Source organism: Muntiacus reevesi, chromosome 7, assembly GCF_963930625.1.
Source record: "Muntiacus reevesi chromosome 7, mMunRee1.1, whole genome shotgun sequence".
Classification (NCBI taxonomy): domain Eukaryota; kingdom Metazoa; phylum Chordata; class Mammalia; order Artiodactyla; family Cervidae; genus Muntiacus; species Muntiacus reevesi.
The window spans coordinates 32,084,154-32,100,575 of NC_089255.1; the positions used below are offsets into that span (position 1 = coordinate 32,084,154).

Below are 16,422 nucleotides of genomic sequence, written 5' to 3' on the forward strand. Positions count from 1 at the left end.
AAACCAGTGTGAACCCTACTCTATGTCCCTGTGTATGTGTTCAATTCAGAAAAATTCAAAAGATATTTCCAAAACCCTGCTATGGCATTGTGTTTTGGGTGCTAACAATAGCAGTCAAGAGACTTTGTCTGATCATGAACAATTATTTGCATGAATACATTCACAGATTCACTGAATTGTCTGCCAAAAGGCAGTGAATGTCGGACAATACTGCCATATTTTAAATTCAAATATTGGTATTTCTGTGATATTTACTTCTGTGACACAAACATGTTTGGATCAATACACTCCATGACGCTGGATTTGTAATTCAAGCAACCCCAAAACAAGAACAATTGCAACTTCCCCAAACAATTGCTCACTATTTTCCAAATCAGATTATTGGTCCACACTTGGCATTCCATGAGAGCAAAATGAATTATACAAATGAGCTTGGTGCTACAGACTCAGAGTAGGAATGGAGTTAGTTTTAGGCTCAAGAGGAATCTGGCCATGAGCAAGTGATGAGGGAATATATGATCCAGAGTATTAATCATTCTTATGGTTTATGATAGATGCCCATCTTTACTTCACCCCTCAGTATAAAGGGCTTCCCTGGTAGCTCAGCTGGTAAAGAATCCGTCAGCAATGCAGGAGACCCCAGTTCGACTCATGGGTCAGGAAGATCTGCTGGAGGATGGATAGGCTACCCACTCGAGTATTCTTGGGCTTCCCTGGTGGCTCAGACGGTAAAGAATTTGCCTGCAATGCCGGAGACCTAGGTTCAATCCCTGGGTTGGGAAGATCCCTTGAAGAAGAGAACTGCTACCCACTCTAGTATTCTGGCCTGGAGAATTCCATGGACAGAGGAACCTAGCAGGCTACAGTCCATGGAATCAACAAAGAGTCAGACATGACTGAGTGACTTTCACTTTCAGTATAAAGAAGCTGGTGAAAAGACATCTCAAAAAGATCTAGAAAAAGCAAGTTTTTTGACACTTTTACTTTTGTATCTTTTACATTTTGGTAATATTTGAAGTTTTCTTTGCTGTCATTTGATTTTTAAGCTCAAGACATCATTTTAGTAACAAAAAATAATATAAATTTAACTTACTATTTTTGTTACCTGTATAATATTTTGACAGAACTTTAAAAAGGATTAGCAGCGAATGTTGGGCTGTGCTCCTAAATATATATACCCAAGGCAAAAATATCCAAAATATCCTGTTAGCTTACCTTATGGAAAATTGAATCACCCTGTGTCCAGGGCAAAAAATGATTGAAAATAGATTTGAGAACTAAGCAGTTCATATCATTCTGATACATATATGGTTATACATTTTGAAATGACCAAAAGAATGGCTTGGATCTAAATGCTTTTCAGTCCAGAGCAGTCAGGAGTAATATTTTCACTGATTACAAGTTAGGTCTGATTCAGAACCCATGACCAAAAATGAATCTCAGTGGGTTAAAAAAATGGTTAATAGATTAGATAACTGAGTGAATGGGCTTCCCAGGTGGCTCAGTGGTAGAATCCATCTGCCAAGGTAGGAGTCGCAGGAGATGGGGGTTCGATCCCTAGATCAAGAAGATCCCTTGGAGGAGGGCCTGGCAACCCATTCCAGTATTCTTGCCTGGAGCATCTGAGGGACAAAGGAACCTGGCAGGCCACAGTCTATAGGGTTGCAAAGTGTCAGACACAACTGAAGTGACTTAGCACGCACATACACAAGCAAGTGAATATATGGACAAAGAAGTTAGATGAATTTTCAGGTTAGGGTGTTCTTATTTAAGAAAGCAAAACAGAATAAAACTAGTGGCCACACTGGACACAGCCCCAGAATAAGAATATTTAGAGATCAACTCTAGCCCTGCACATGCCTCACCGTGAAATACTGCCTGAGGAGTTACACACCAAACAAGCCTAAAGATCTGGTTATTTGAAGATTTAACTTTCCTCTTTTTTAAAGTGTTATTGAGCTGTAATTGATGCACAAAAAATACACATCTTTTATGTAGCAATGTGATGTGTTTGGGCACATACATATACCTGTGATACCATCACCACTATCAAGGTAAACATATCCATCATCTGGAAAAATTACCTTGTATCTTTCCCCCTTTTTTTTTGTTATAAAACACTTAACATGAAGTCTACTCTCAAATTTTTAAATATACACTACTTTATTGTTAACTATAGGCACAGTATTTATACAGCAGATCTCTAGAACTTATTCATCCTGTAAAAATGTAACTTTACACCCACTGAATAATAACTCTCCATTTACCCTTCCCTCCAGCCTCTAGCAACCACCATTTTATTTCTGCTTCTATAAGTTTGACTATTTTACATATCTTATAACAGTGTAATCATGCACTATTTGTCCTTCTGTGACAGACATATCTCACTTACCATAATGTCTTCCAAGTTCATTCATCTTGTTGCAAATGGTAGGATTTCCCTCTTCTTGAAAGCTAAATATTACTTTGCTTGCATAAAGCACATTTTTTATCCATTCATCTGTTGATGGACATTTGGGTTGTTTCTGATCTTGGCTATTAAAAAACAGTGCTACAATGAACATGGAGTGCAGATATTTCTTTGAGATCTTTATTTCAATTCTACTGGCTATATCCTGAGAAGTACAACTGCTGGATAACATGGCAGATCTATTTTTAATTTTTTTGAGGAATCCCCATACTGTTTTCCATGGTGGCTGCATCATTTTACATTCCCAGTCCATGAAGATTCCAATTTCTCTATATCCTTGCCAATAGTCATTATCTTTTATTGTTGTTGCTTAGTTGCCAAGTCTTGTCTGACTCTTTTGCAGCCCCATGACTCTACCCCACCAGGCTCCTCTGTCCATGAGATTTCCCAGGCAAGAATACTGGAGTGAGTTGCCACGGGATCTTCCTGACCAGATATTGAACCCTTGTCTCCAGCACTGTCAGGAGGATTCTTTACCCCTGAGCCATCAGAGAACTTTAGCTATGTATTAAGTTAAAATTAGATTTTACAAGAGGTTACTGATTCAGAAAAAAATGCATTCATTGTAATACTGTATATTTTGAAGACAGCAAAGCAAGATCATGACATTTTCAGAAATACTTTGTACATAATAAATAATCAACATACATTTGTGAAATGATATGAGTAATATCTTTCCCATGCATAAGACTACTAAATATTTGTTTAAGAAGTACTGGAACGTATCATACAAGATGGCTGTTAGCCATTTTTTAGTCAGTAATTAAGTGATTAAAAACAAGTAGGGGGGCATCCACCCCAGAAATAGGCAAGAAAAGCCACTGACGAGAGAACATAGTAAAGAATATGTTCTTATTAAATAACTTCATATTAATGATATTCCTATCTTTGTAAAATGTGTATTGTTCTTAATTTTATAATATGTACGTTTAATTAATGTAGTTATATGGAATATAGTTTTGACATGAAATGATTCAGTCCTATGCAATATCAATTACATGGAATGGGCATTTGTCATTTGGCCACTGGACTTTTACTTTAAACCATAATCAACACTTTCCAAAATGCACTTCTTTTGTCCTAGCATAGATTCTTTACCAACTGAGCTATGAGGAAAGCCCATTGTCTTTATAATTGTAAAGATTTTTATCCTGAGGGATATAATGCACATATGTTAGGCAAATTTATGAACTTTCCCAAACCTAAGTTTTCACATGTATAGTATGCAGATAATGCCTCACAGATAATTTTTTTTCAGGGGAGGGGAACAAAACTGAGAGATTGAGCTCAAGAACTAGTTATTCATTATTTTGTATTCTATATTGTATGGAGACGTTAATATTAATTCTATGATTTTTGTCTGTTTTTAGATCTTACTAATCTCAGCTATAGTTTACAAGGTTTTTTAATTTTCTACACTGTAAATGGACACATTTCAGAACTTTACATTGATTTGTTCAAGAATCTCTCATTTTAAAAATGCTACATCTGTTTTCCATACATTTCATCTAGGGAAGATTTCTTACCCTTACTTTTGCAAACTGATGTTTCCTAAAGCAAATGGCTAATTGAAGTAAATGGTCTTGTTTGTAACCATTCCCTTCAGTATTGTTACCCACAAATGGTAGCAAATTAAAAACTGACTGATGAGGTTTCAAAGCAATTAATGGACTATGGAATACCACCAGGTTTTGAGAGAAAAATTCTACATCAATAAATATATTTGGTAATGTAAGCAAGAGAACTAAAAGAAAATCGTCCAAACGTTACTTAGGTATGATATGGAAATTCAACGGCGGTCAGAATCTAGTACTCGAGTTACAAGTGCGTGCTTAGCTGCATCAGTCTGGTCCAACTCTTTAAGACCTCACCAGGCTACTTTGTCCATGAGATTTCCTGGCAAGAATACTGGAGTGGGTTGCCATGCCCTCCTCCTAGGGATCTTCCCGACCCAAGGGTTGAACACCTGCCTCGTGTCTCCTGCATTGCAGGTGAATTCTTTACTGCTAGGCCACTGAGCAAGCCAGTGACAAATAACTGTTGTTTAAAGTTCAGTACATAAGATTTGGGGGATTTAATCTTTTTTCTATTTTCCCATTGAGATTCAGGTAGCACATTGGGAGGCTCACAAACTACCCTTTAGGAAGTGAGAGTTTCCAAATTAATGAAGAGAGAGGATATTTAACACACACTCAGAGAAGCTGAGTCAACACTATCGAACACTGATGTGGTCAGAAGTGGTTTCTCAGCCCCTGATGCTGACATATGTTTGAAAGATAATGATAACATTTTAAATTAAGGGCACAATCACAAATGCTTTATTAATATTTATTGAATTATTTCAAGATGTAACTGCACTCTTTAATAACTTTTTATAATACATGCTATAAAATGTATGACAACACATTCTTAATAAATGATGCCATAATAAGCCCCTATAATGTTGCTATAACACAGCTGTTGTTAATTAAAGCAATGTATGCACCTTCTTCATCCATTAATTTAGGTTATTAGTATATAAAGCATGCTAACATGACCAATATAATTTGGATGAGCCTTTATTTTCAATATTTCCCTGGTGTTTCAGATGGAAAGAATCTACCTGTAATGTAAAAGGCCAAGGTTCAATCCCTGGGTCAGGAAAAGCCCCTGAAGAAGGGAATAGCTACTAACACCAGTTTTCTTGCCTGGAGAATTCCACAGACAGAGGACCCTTGTGACCATGGGGTCACAAACAGTCAGAAACAACTGAGCGACTAACACACTTTATATTCAATTATTTTTCTTTACTCTCATAGACTCCTATATCCATTATGCCTTGAAAACAAAATAAGCAAACAAAAAAACCTTAGGTCACAAAGTGTTTGCAGGGTTCCTAAGTTAATAATGTATGCCCATGGTTGGTTTTCTGCGCTATGCTAGACCTGCTTCCTAAAAATATCACAGAGGGACACAGAAATTATTTCGTGCCTATGTTTTTGCTGTTGTCCTGCTTTCCTAAAGTCCAAGGAGTGCTCAAGAACTACACACTAGTGTTTTCCTGACCTCGCAGAATATTATGCCATTTGAAGATATTAATTCATCTTCTTCCAAAAGACTATCCCTTTGATCAATCTAAAGTAGAAGTAGCAGTAATATGATGACAAGTAAAGTGCTTGTTTCTTTGTCCATACAATACCAGCTATTTTGGAAACCTATCACACAAAAACAATGAACATTGAAGAAGGAAGAGCTTTATATTGTGTAAATTTCAGCTTTGATCTTACAAAACTGTTTCCTTTCTTCCTCATTCATTTCATCACCATTGCATTTCAAGTAATGCCGTCAGTGGCATAAGCATAACAAGACCCAATTATTTTAGCATGAAAAAAATAGAAAATTTACTAATAAACTCATTAAAACAAGAGTACATTGATTGGTATGTGTATGAGTCTGCTCAGGCTTCCCTAACAAAATGCCATAGACTGGGTGACTTAATCAACAAAAATATATTTTCTCATAGTTCTAGAGACTGGGAAGTCCAGTATCAACTTACTAGCAAATTCAGTTTCTGGTGGAAGTTCTCGGCATGGCTTTCAGATGGTGGCTTTTTCTTCACGCAGTAGAGAGAATGAGTCCTCTAGGCATCTTTTCCTGTAAGGACACTAATCTTATTTGATTAGGGGCCCAGTCTTGAGACCTCATTTAAATTAATTAACTTCCAAAGGTCCTATCTCCAAATATGGTTACATTTGGGGTTAGAGTTTCAGTGTATGAATTTGTGGAGGGAGGCACACAATTAAGTCCATAGCAGTATGGTTATGATACAGAAGCAAATGAGTCACATGAATATTTTCCTACTGCTAACACTTTCACATAAATATCTCTATGTCAAAGGGATTTTAAAAGCTCATGTTCTGAACAGCACACACTTTTATTAAGGAAAGCAAAAACTTTCCTATATTCCATGGGCAATACAAACCAGATTCATCAAAATTATACCCTCTTGATGACTGAGCTCAGACCTCACCCTAGTCAGATTTAGGGGCTTGGAATATGATGTTGAACAAGACAAGAAACATTCCTGCCTTCATGGAGTTTACATCCTAGAGTAAAGAATGGTGGTAATATAATATATAAATACATAAATAAGGAAACATCTGATACTGGAAACTACTATGAAGAGAAGATAGTGCAACAGAGACAGTGCCATGGGGCTGCCGTAGACTGTGGCTTAGGGTGACCATCTGAGGAGTCACAGTGTGATGGGAGAGGGTGAAGAGCACCCCAAACACTTGTAATAACCAAAAAGGAATAAAACTTGAGATTTCTTTCATTTATTATCACATTAAGATGATTATTCACAAATAAAACCTGTATCAGCCATCAAATCATTCTTATGTGTAGAGTGAGCAAACCAGCAATTTCTCATAGTTCTCTGTTACTAATGATCCAAGAAACTCTTATTTAAAAGAATTTTAATTAAGCTGTTCTTTCCTAGTCACTACTGCCACCTTTTAGCTGAACTAAGGAGAGAGTGTCTCTGTGTAACGCACCTAGATTGACATGTTTGTAATCAGTATACCCATGAAGATGTCCACAGCTATAGAAGTTTGTGGAATGTTTGAAAGATGGCTTAATTCTCAGATTCATTAAAACAGAGACTATCAATATTCTACAATTTGCTTCCCTCTAAACAAAAATGAAATTGAGTTCTTGACTCAATCTCACATCATTCTCTAGTTGGAAGTCTTTATTAGTGTTTGGCCATTTTTATTTGAACATTTAGTTTGAAATGTCTAGTAGGTGAATTAAATTCCGGGATGGGTTTGTGACAGCAAGTAAGAAATAGAAAACCTTAATAATCAAATCTGGATTTACTTCATACAGTTAAAACGACTGAATCTTTTATTCCCTTTGGTAAGTGCCTGAGGAGAGCAGAAATCTTGAAAAGGTTCTCCAGATGCCCTGGGCTAAGAACAACCAGGTGATTATGAGTTGCATATGTTTCACATTTTCTAATAAAAAGGTGAAAATCACTCTAGTTTGCATTATTCTCATTTAAGGAATTTAAAGCACCAATGAAGGATTAAAATTAATTAAGTCATGACTCCTTAAAAAAAGACAACAATTGAAAATACGCCCTATGATAATATAGGTATAATTGCACATTATACAGCAAAAAGATAAAGAAAATTCAGTACATACACAGAATAGTCACATGAAGAAATGTACATAATTAAAACGGTCAGGTCGAAAGAGAGGTAAAGGAATCCAGATGACCAACTTATTTGCCTCTCAAAGACAGTAAAAATAAGGATGACTTCATTATACCTCATCCTTTACTGTGTTTATGTTTTCTGTTATTTTCTTGTTCAAGTTCTATGAGTCTTCAGAGTCTTGTATCTTATAAAGCAGGCAATGCAAAGGCAGGGTAACACCTTCCTTCAAGTAGCACTTACAACTCAGAAAGCACTTACAATTCAGACAAAGAAAGTTTTTGCATTGCATCTGACACTGTTTCTAGAACTATACTTTCTAAATTAAATTCTTAGAACCATGCTAAGAGATTATGATTTCAAAACAGCATGGCTGCAATTGCTTATTCTACCATCTTTATTAGTGCAAAAAAAGATATGCCTTCATGCTATCATTCTCCCCAGCAAATATTTCAGATAAAATTACCTTCTCACACATTTGCTACATAACAGAAGTCTGGAGTGGGAAGTATATTTCAAATAGTGAGTTGGAGTATTAACATCCACGGTTAAAATTAACTCACTGCCATAGAAATCTAGGTGACATTTATTTAAACTCTTCTTAGGTATTATTTTGAGGTGGGCAGAATCACTTTCTATTTCTTACCCAATTGACATCTTGAAACTGCTGTATGTCCAAAACAATCTTCCTTTCTCTGCTTTATTTATAAATTCATAAAAGTTTCCATTTCCTACAAAATGAAGGTGTATCTCATTAGCAACTTGCAATCTTGTTTCTCAAAATCTTTTAGATTCCTCTGCCTTGGAATGTCAACAACCTCTTTCCTTTCCTCATCTCTCAGTCTGGTTCTACTTGTATTTTTCTAAACATGTGTTTTCATATCAACCTACTTTTCTTGTGCTGCCTGCCTGCCTGTAAAATTCGTTCTTCTCTCTGCCGGCTCATCCAAAGCACTTCTCCATGTGAATGCTCTTTGTCTTCCAGACCCAGATCAAACGTGTCCTCTTCTTTGACATGTTGCTGATTCTCCTAATAAAAACTAGCTGTCCCTATCCTGGACTTTTACTACAGCGCAGTGTGAATTACACTAGCGTTATCTGTGCACCTGTTTTCCTCCTTTGATAAACTACTTATTTGGGACTTCCCTGATGGTCCAGTGGCTAACATTTTGCACTCCCAATGCAGGGGTCCTGGGTTCCATCCCTGGCCTGGGAAGTAGGTCCCACATGCTGAAACCAAGTGTTCACATGCCACAACTAAGACCCAGTGCAGCCAAATAAAGAAAAAATAGAATTTTAAAAACAAGCTACATATTCATATATGTAACCCCTTTAGGGTCTATAACTACCTGGCATGCAGTAGGCAGCTGAAAATCATTTAATTAAATTGGCTTTGAAGAGTTAGTTATTTCTTTTGGCATTTAACTTGATCTCGAAAGCAATGGTTACCACACAGCGGAGACACAATAGCACTGTTCTGAGAAAGTATATCTAGACAACAGCCATTCAAATATTTAGTAAGTAATCACAAATTTGAACAATATTGTGCTGGAGTATCAAGACAGGGCAGTTGAGCTTGGAGGTCTTGAAAATAAGCCCTGAAAACACTCAGGGTGATGACCACAATGAAAATTCTCCATCTGTAGAGTAAGCAAGACGGCTCTGCTCTGTCATCAATCAACCACCACAGCTACTTGTTATTTAATGAAGCCAAATTTCTTCCCCGATGGCAACAACACTAGGTTACATTTGTGAAAAGAGAGTTGATTTTGACTGACTCAGACCCCACCCTCCCCCCACGTTTGCTGTCTCAAACATGTAGTTGGATGACTAATTGAATGGCTGGCCTCTCAATTGGAAGTCTCTAGACCCTTCACCTACCCACTCCAGTGTTCTTGCTGGAGAATCCCAGGGACGGCAGAGCCTGGTGGGCTGCTGTCTATGGGGTTGCACAGAGCCGGACACGACTGAAGCGACTTAGCAGCAGCAGCAGAAGCAGCAGACCCTTCACCTAAGCTACTTCATTAGTCACCGTATTGGGAGGACAATCTAGCTCTTGCTCTGAACTGATGGAGCTGTAGCTATGATGGTGCAGCATAGTCTAGTAAAATAACATTGGCTGGGAAGGTAGGAACATGAATGTAGTCCTGGGTCAGTCCCAGATTAATTTGGGACCTCTGAGAGCCTGTTGTAATGAACTTTGTCTTCAGACACACTTCTTGGATTCTACTTCAGCTGCTGACTAACTCTCCTTCTGGTGATTTGCTTCTTTGAGCCTAATTGTCTTTGGGAAATCAATCAAGGTTTCATTAAGATGCTATCTAGGGAAAAGTTTCACATAGTACTCAGGATGAAAGCACTAAGTGCCCATCTAAATAAACATTCAGTAGGGGACTTCCTTGATGGTCCAGTGGTTAAGAATCCACCTTTCAATGTGGGGGATGTGAGTTTGATCTCTAGTCAGGGATCTAAGATCTTACATGCCACAGGACAACTAAGCCCATGAGCTGCAACTACTGAGCCCATACACTCTGAAGCACTCGGGCCGCAACAAGAGAAGCCTGCGTACCACGACTAGAGAAGACCCTGAGCACTGCCAGTAGAGAAAACCCATGAGCTGCAACGAAGACCCAGCACACAGCCAAAATAAAAATAAATAAATAAACAAATGTAAAATACATGTTTATTTCCTCTCTTATCTAACCCTGTATTTTTGTTTCCTAGTCCATTCTGTGAGAATCAAATCCTGCCTCTCTCCATGTGGACAGGTTTGGGCAAGTGGGACTTACACTGGATGGCTGCACCTTCTTTTTTTTTTTTTTTTTTTTTATTAGTTGGAGCCCAATTACTTCACAACATTTCAGTGGGTTTTGTCATACATTGACACGAATCAGCCATTGAGTTACACGTATTCCCCATCCCGATCCCCCCTCCCACCTCCCTCTCCACCCGACTCCTCTGGGTCCTCCCAGTGCACCAGGCCCGAGCACTCGTCTCATGCATCCCACCTGGGCTAGTGATCTGATTCACGATAGATAATATACATGCTTTTCTTTTGAAACATCCCACCCTCACCTTCTCCCACGGAGTTCGAAAGTCTGTTCTGTACTTCTGTGTTTCTTTTTCTGTTTTGCATATAGGGTTATCGTTACCATCTTTCTAAATTCCGTATATATGTGTTAGTATGCTGTAATGTTCTTTATCTTTCTGGCTTACTTCACTCTGTATAATGGGCTCCAGCTTCGTCCATCTCACTAGAACTGATTCAAATGAATTCTTTTTAACGGCTGAGTAATATTCCATGGTGTATATGTACCACAGCTTCCTTATCCATTCATCTGCGGATGGGCATCTAGGCTGCTTCCATGTCCTGGCTATTATAAACAGTGCTGCGATGAACATTGGGGTGCACGTGTCTCTTTCAGATCTGGTTTCCTCGGTGTGTATGCCCAGAAGTGGGATTGCTGGGTCATATGGCAGTTCTATTTCCAGTTTTTTTAAGAAATCTCCACACTGTTTTCCATAGTAGCTGTACTAGTTTGCATTCCCACCAACAGCGTAAGAGGGTTCCCTTTTCTCCACACCCTCTCCAGCATTTATTGCTTGTAGACTTTTGGATAGCAGCCATCCTGACTGGCGTGTAATGGTATCTCATTGTGGTTTTGATTTGCATTTCTCTAATAATGAGTGATGTTGAGCATCTTTTCGTGTGTTTGTTAGCCATCTGTATGTCTTCTTTGGAGAAATGTCTGTTTAGTTCTTTGGCCCATTTTTTGATTGGGTCATTTATTTTTCTGGAATTGAGCTTCAGGAGTTGCTTGTATATTTTTGAGATTAATCCTTTGTCTGTTTCTTCATTTGCTATTATTTTCTCCCAATCTGAGGGCTGTCTTTTCACCTTACTTATAGTTTCCTTTGTAGTGCAGAAGCTTTTAAGTTTCATTAGGTCCCATTTGTTTAGTTTTGCTTTTATTTCCAATATTCTGGGAGGTGGGTCATAGAGGATCCTGCTGAGATTTATGTCAGAGAGTGTTTTGCCTATGTTCTCCTCTAGGAGTTTTATAGTTTCTGGTCTTACATTTAGATCTTTAATCCATTTTGAGTTTATTTTTGTGTATGGTGTTAGAAAGTGTTCTAGTTTCATTCTTTTACAAGTGGTTGACCAGTTTTCCCAGCACCACTTGTTAAAGAGGTTGTCTTTTTTCCATTGTATATCCTTGCCTCCTTTGTCAAAGATAAGGTGTCCATAGGTTCGTGGATTTATCTCTGGGCTTTCTCTTCTGTTCCATTGATCTATATTTCTGTCTTTGTGCCAGTACCATACTGTCTTGATGACTGTGGCTTTGTAGTAGAGTCTGAAGTCAGGGAGGGTGATTCCTCCAGTTCCATTCTTCTTTCTCAAGATTACTTTGGCTATTCGTGGTTTTCTGTATTTCCATACAAATTGTGAAATTATTTGTTCTAGTTCTGTGAAAAATACCGTTGGTAGCTTGATAGGGATTGCATTGAATCTATAGATTGCTTTGGGTAGAATAGCCATTTTGACAATATTGATTCTTCCAATCCATGAACACGGTATGTTTCTCCATCTGTTTGTGTCCTCTTTGATTTCTTTCATCAGTGTTTTATAGTTTTCTATGTACAGGTCTTTTGTTTCTTTAGGTAGATATACTCCTAAGTATTTTATTCTTTTTGTTGCAATGGTGAATGGTATTGTTTCCTTAATTTCTTTCTGTTTTCTCATTGTTAGTGTATAGAAATGCAAGGGATTTCTGTGTATTAATTTTATATCCTGCAACTTTACTATATTCGTTGATTAGCCCTAGTAATTTTCTGATAGAGTCTTTAGGGTTTGCTATGTAGAGGATCATGTCATCTGCAAACAGCGAGAGTTTCACTTCTTCTTTTCCTATCTGGATTCCTTTTACTTCTTTTTCTGCTCTGATTGCTGTGGCCAAAACTTCCAATACTATGTTGAATAGTAGTGGTGAGAGTGGACACCCATGTCTTGTTCCTGATTTCAGGGGAAATGCTTTCAATTTTTCACCATTGAGGGTGATGCTTGCTGTGGGTTTGTCATATATAGCTTTTATTATGTTGAGGTATGTTCCCTCTATTCCTGCTTTCTGGAGAGTTTTAATCATAAATGGGTGTTGAATTTTGTCAAAGGCTTTCTCTGCATCTATTGAGATAATCATATGGTTTTTATCTTTCAATTTGTTAATGTGGTGTATTACATTGATTGACTTGCGGATATTAAAGAATCCTTGCATTCCTGGGATAAAGCCCACTTGGTCATGGTGTATGATTTTTTTAATATGTTGTTGGATTCTGTTTGCTAGAATTTTGTTAAGGATTTTTGCATCTATGTTCATCAGTGATATTGGCCTGTAGTTTTCTTTTTTTGTGGCATCTTTGTCTGTTTTTGGAATTAGGGTGATGGTGGCCTCATAGAATGAGTTTGGAAGCTTACCTTCTTCTGCAATTTTCTGGAAGAGTTTGAGTAAGATAGGTGTTAGCTCTTCTCTAAATTTTTGGTAGAATTCAGCTGTGAAGCCATCTGGTCCTGGGCTTTTGTTTCCTGGAAGATTTTTGATTACAGTTTCGATTTCCTTGCTTGTGATGGTTCTGTTAAGATCTTCTATTTCTTCCTGGTTCAGTTTTGGAAAGTTATACTTTTCTAAGAATTTGTCCATTTCATCCAAGTTGTCCATTTTATTGGCATAGAGCTGCTGGTAGTAGTCTCTTATGATCCTTTGTATTTCAGTGTTGTCTGTTGTGATCTCACCCTTTTCATTTCTTATTTTGTTAATTTGGTTCTTCTCTCTTTGTTTCTTAATGAGTCTTGCTAATGGTTTGTCAATTTTGTTTATTTTTTCAAAAAACCAGCTTTTAGCTTTGTTGATTTTTGCTATGGTCTCTTTAGTTTCTTTTGCATTTATTTCTGCCCTAATTTTTAAGATTTCTTTCCTTCTGCTGACCCTGGGGTTCTTCATTTTTTCCTTCTCTAACTGCTTTAGGTGTTGAGTTAGGTTATTTATTTGGCTTTTTTCTTGTTTCTTGATGTAAGCCTGTAATGCTATGAACCTTCCCCTTAGCACTGCTTTTACAGTGTCCCATAGGTTTTGGGTTGTTGTGTTTTCATTTTCATTCATTTCTATACATATTTTGATTTCTTCTATGATTTGTTGGTTATTCAGAAGCGTGTTATTTAGCCTCCATATGTTTGAATTTTTAACAATTTTTTTCCTGGAATTGAGATCTAATATTACTGCACTGTGATCAGAAAAGATGACTGGAATGATTTCAATTTTTCTGAATTTTCCAAGACCAGATTTATGGCCCAGGATGTGATCTATTCTGGAGAAGGTTCCGTGTGCACTTGAGAAAAAGGTGAAATTGATTGTTTTGGGGTGAAATGTCCTATAGATATCAATTAGGTCTAGCTGGTCCATTGTATCATTTAAGGTTTGTGTTTCCTTGTTGATTTTCTGTTTAGTTGATCTATCCATAGTTGTGAGTGGGGTATTAAAGTCTCCCACTATTATTGTGTTGCTATTAATTTCCTCTTTCATACTCATTAGCGTTTGCCGTACATATTGCGGTGCTCCTATGTTGGGTGCATATATGTTTGTAATTGTTATATCTTCTTCTTGGATTGATCCTTTGATCGTTATGTAGTGTCCTTCTTTGTCTCTCTTCACATCCTTTATTTGAAAGTCTATTTTATCTGATATGAGTATTGCGACTCCTGCTTTCTTTTGGTCTCCATTTGCATGAAATATTTTTTTCCAGCCCTTCACTTTTAGTCTGTATGTGTCTCTGGTTTTGAGGTGGGTCTCTTGTAGGCAGCATATATAGGGGTCTTGTTTTTGTATCCATTCAGCCAATCTTTGTCTTTTGGTTGGGGCATTCAACCCATTTACATTTAAGGTAATTATTGATAGGTGTGGTCCCGTTGCCATTTACTTTGTTGTTTTGGGTTCACGTTTATAACCAGTCTTTTACTATCAAACTTAAATGGCCAATTGAGACAAACAGTTCTGAGACCGTTCTTCCACCACTGATTAAGACTGGGGTGGCAGGTGTTGGGGATAATATTCATTTAGCCTTCTGAGCTTTCTGGGCAGACTTGGTGACCTTGCCAGCTCCAGCTGCCTTCTTGTCCACTGCCTTGATGACACCCACAGAGACTGTCTGTCTCATGTCACGCACAGCAAAACGGCCCAGGGGAGGATAATCAGAGAAGCTCTCGACACACGTGGGCTTGCCAGGAACCATATCAACAATGGCAGCGTCACCAGATTTCAAGAATTTAGGGCCATCTTCCAGCTTTTTCCCAGAACGACGATCAATCTTCTCCTTCAGCTCAGCAAACTTGCAAGCGATGTGAGCTGTGTGACAATCCAGCACAGGTGCATATCCAGCACTGATTTGGCCTGGATGGTTCAAAATAATCACCTGAGCTGTGAAGCCAGCAGCTTCCATGGGTGGATCATTTTTGCTGTCACCAGCCACATTGCCACGACGGACATCTTTGACAGACACGTTCTTGACATTGAAGCCCACATTGTCCCCAGGAAGGGCTTCACTCAATGCTTCATGGTGCATTTCTACAGACTTCACTTCAGTTGTTACATTGACTGGAGCAAAGGTGACCACCATGCCAGGTTTGAGAACACCAGTCTCCACACGACCCACAGGGACAGTACCAATACCACCAATTTTGTAGACATCCTGGAGAGGCAAACGCAAGGGTTTGTCAGTTGGGCGAGTTGGTGGCAGGATGCAATCCAGAGCTTCAAGCAGGGTGGTTCCACTGGCATTGCCATCCTTATGGGTGACTTTCCATCCCTTGAACCATGGCATGTTAGCACTTGGCTCCAGCATGTTGTCACCATTCCAGCCAGAAATTGGCACAAATGCTACTGTGTCAGGGTTGTAGCCAATTTTCTTAATGTAGGTGCTGACTTCCTTAACAATTTCCTCATATCTCTTCTGGCTATAGGGTGGCTCAGTGGAATCCATTTTGTTAACTCCAACAATTAGTTGTTTCACACCCAGAGTGTAAGCCAGAAGGGCATGCTCACGGGTCTGCCCGTTCTTGGAGATACCGGCTTCAAATTCACCAACACCAGCAGCAACAATCAGGACAGCACAGTCAGCCTGGGATGTGCCTGTAATCATGTTTTTGATGAAGTCTCTGTGTCCTGGGGCATCAATGATGGTAACATAGTACTTGCTGGTCTCAAATTTCCACAGGGAGATATCAATGGTGATACCACGCTCACGTTCAGCTTTCAGTTTGTCCAAGACCCAGGCATATTTGAAGGAGCCCTTTCCCATCTCGGCAGCCTCCTTCTCGAACTTCTCAATTGTTCTCTTGTCGATCCCGCCACATTTGTAGATCAGATGGCCAGTCGTGGTAGACTTCCCTGAATCTACGTGCCCAATGACAACGATGTTGATGTGGGTCTTCTCCTTTCCCATTTTGGCTTAGGTTTAACGGTGGTTTTCACGACACCTGTGTCCTAGCAGCAAACCCGTTGCGAAAAAGCTGCACCTTCTTTAGAAGGCTTCCTTAAACACAATCAGGTGAAAGATTCAAGGTATGGAGGAAGAGAGGACCAAGCACTAACCATTTAGGCAGAGGAAGCAAATTATTGGAACATAAAGTGCTCCTGGAGTGGTTCTCATCTCCTACTACAGATGACAGTAGGAGTTGTATGAAGGAAGGAAGATTAGGAACTGTTC

At 38.6% G+C, this 16,422-nt stretch overlaps 1 pseudogene; it reads right to left on the reverse strand.

The window, feature by feature from the left end:
* Positions 1–14,667: 14,667 nt before the first annotated feature.
* LOC136171995 (elongation factor 1-alpha 1 pseudogene) lies at positions 14,668–16,220 on the reverse strand (annotated as a pseudogene).
* Positions 16,221–16,422: the final 202 nt, after the last annotated feature.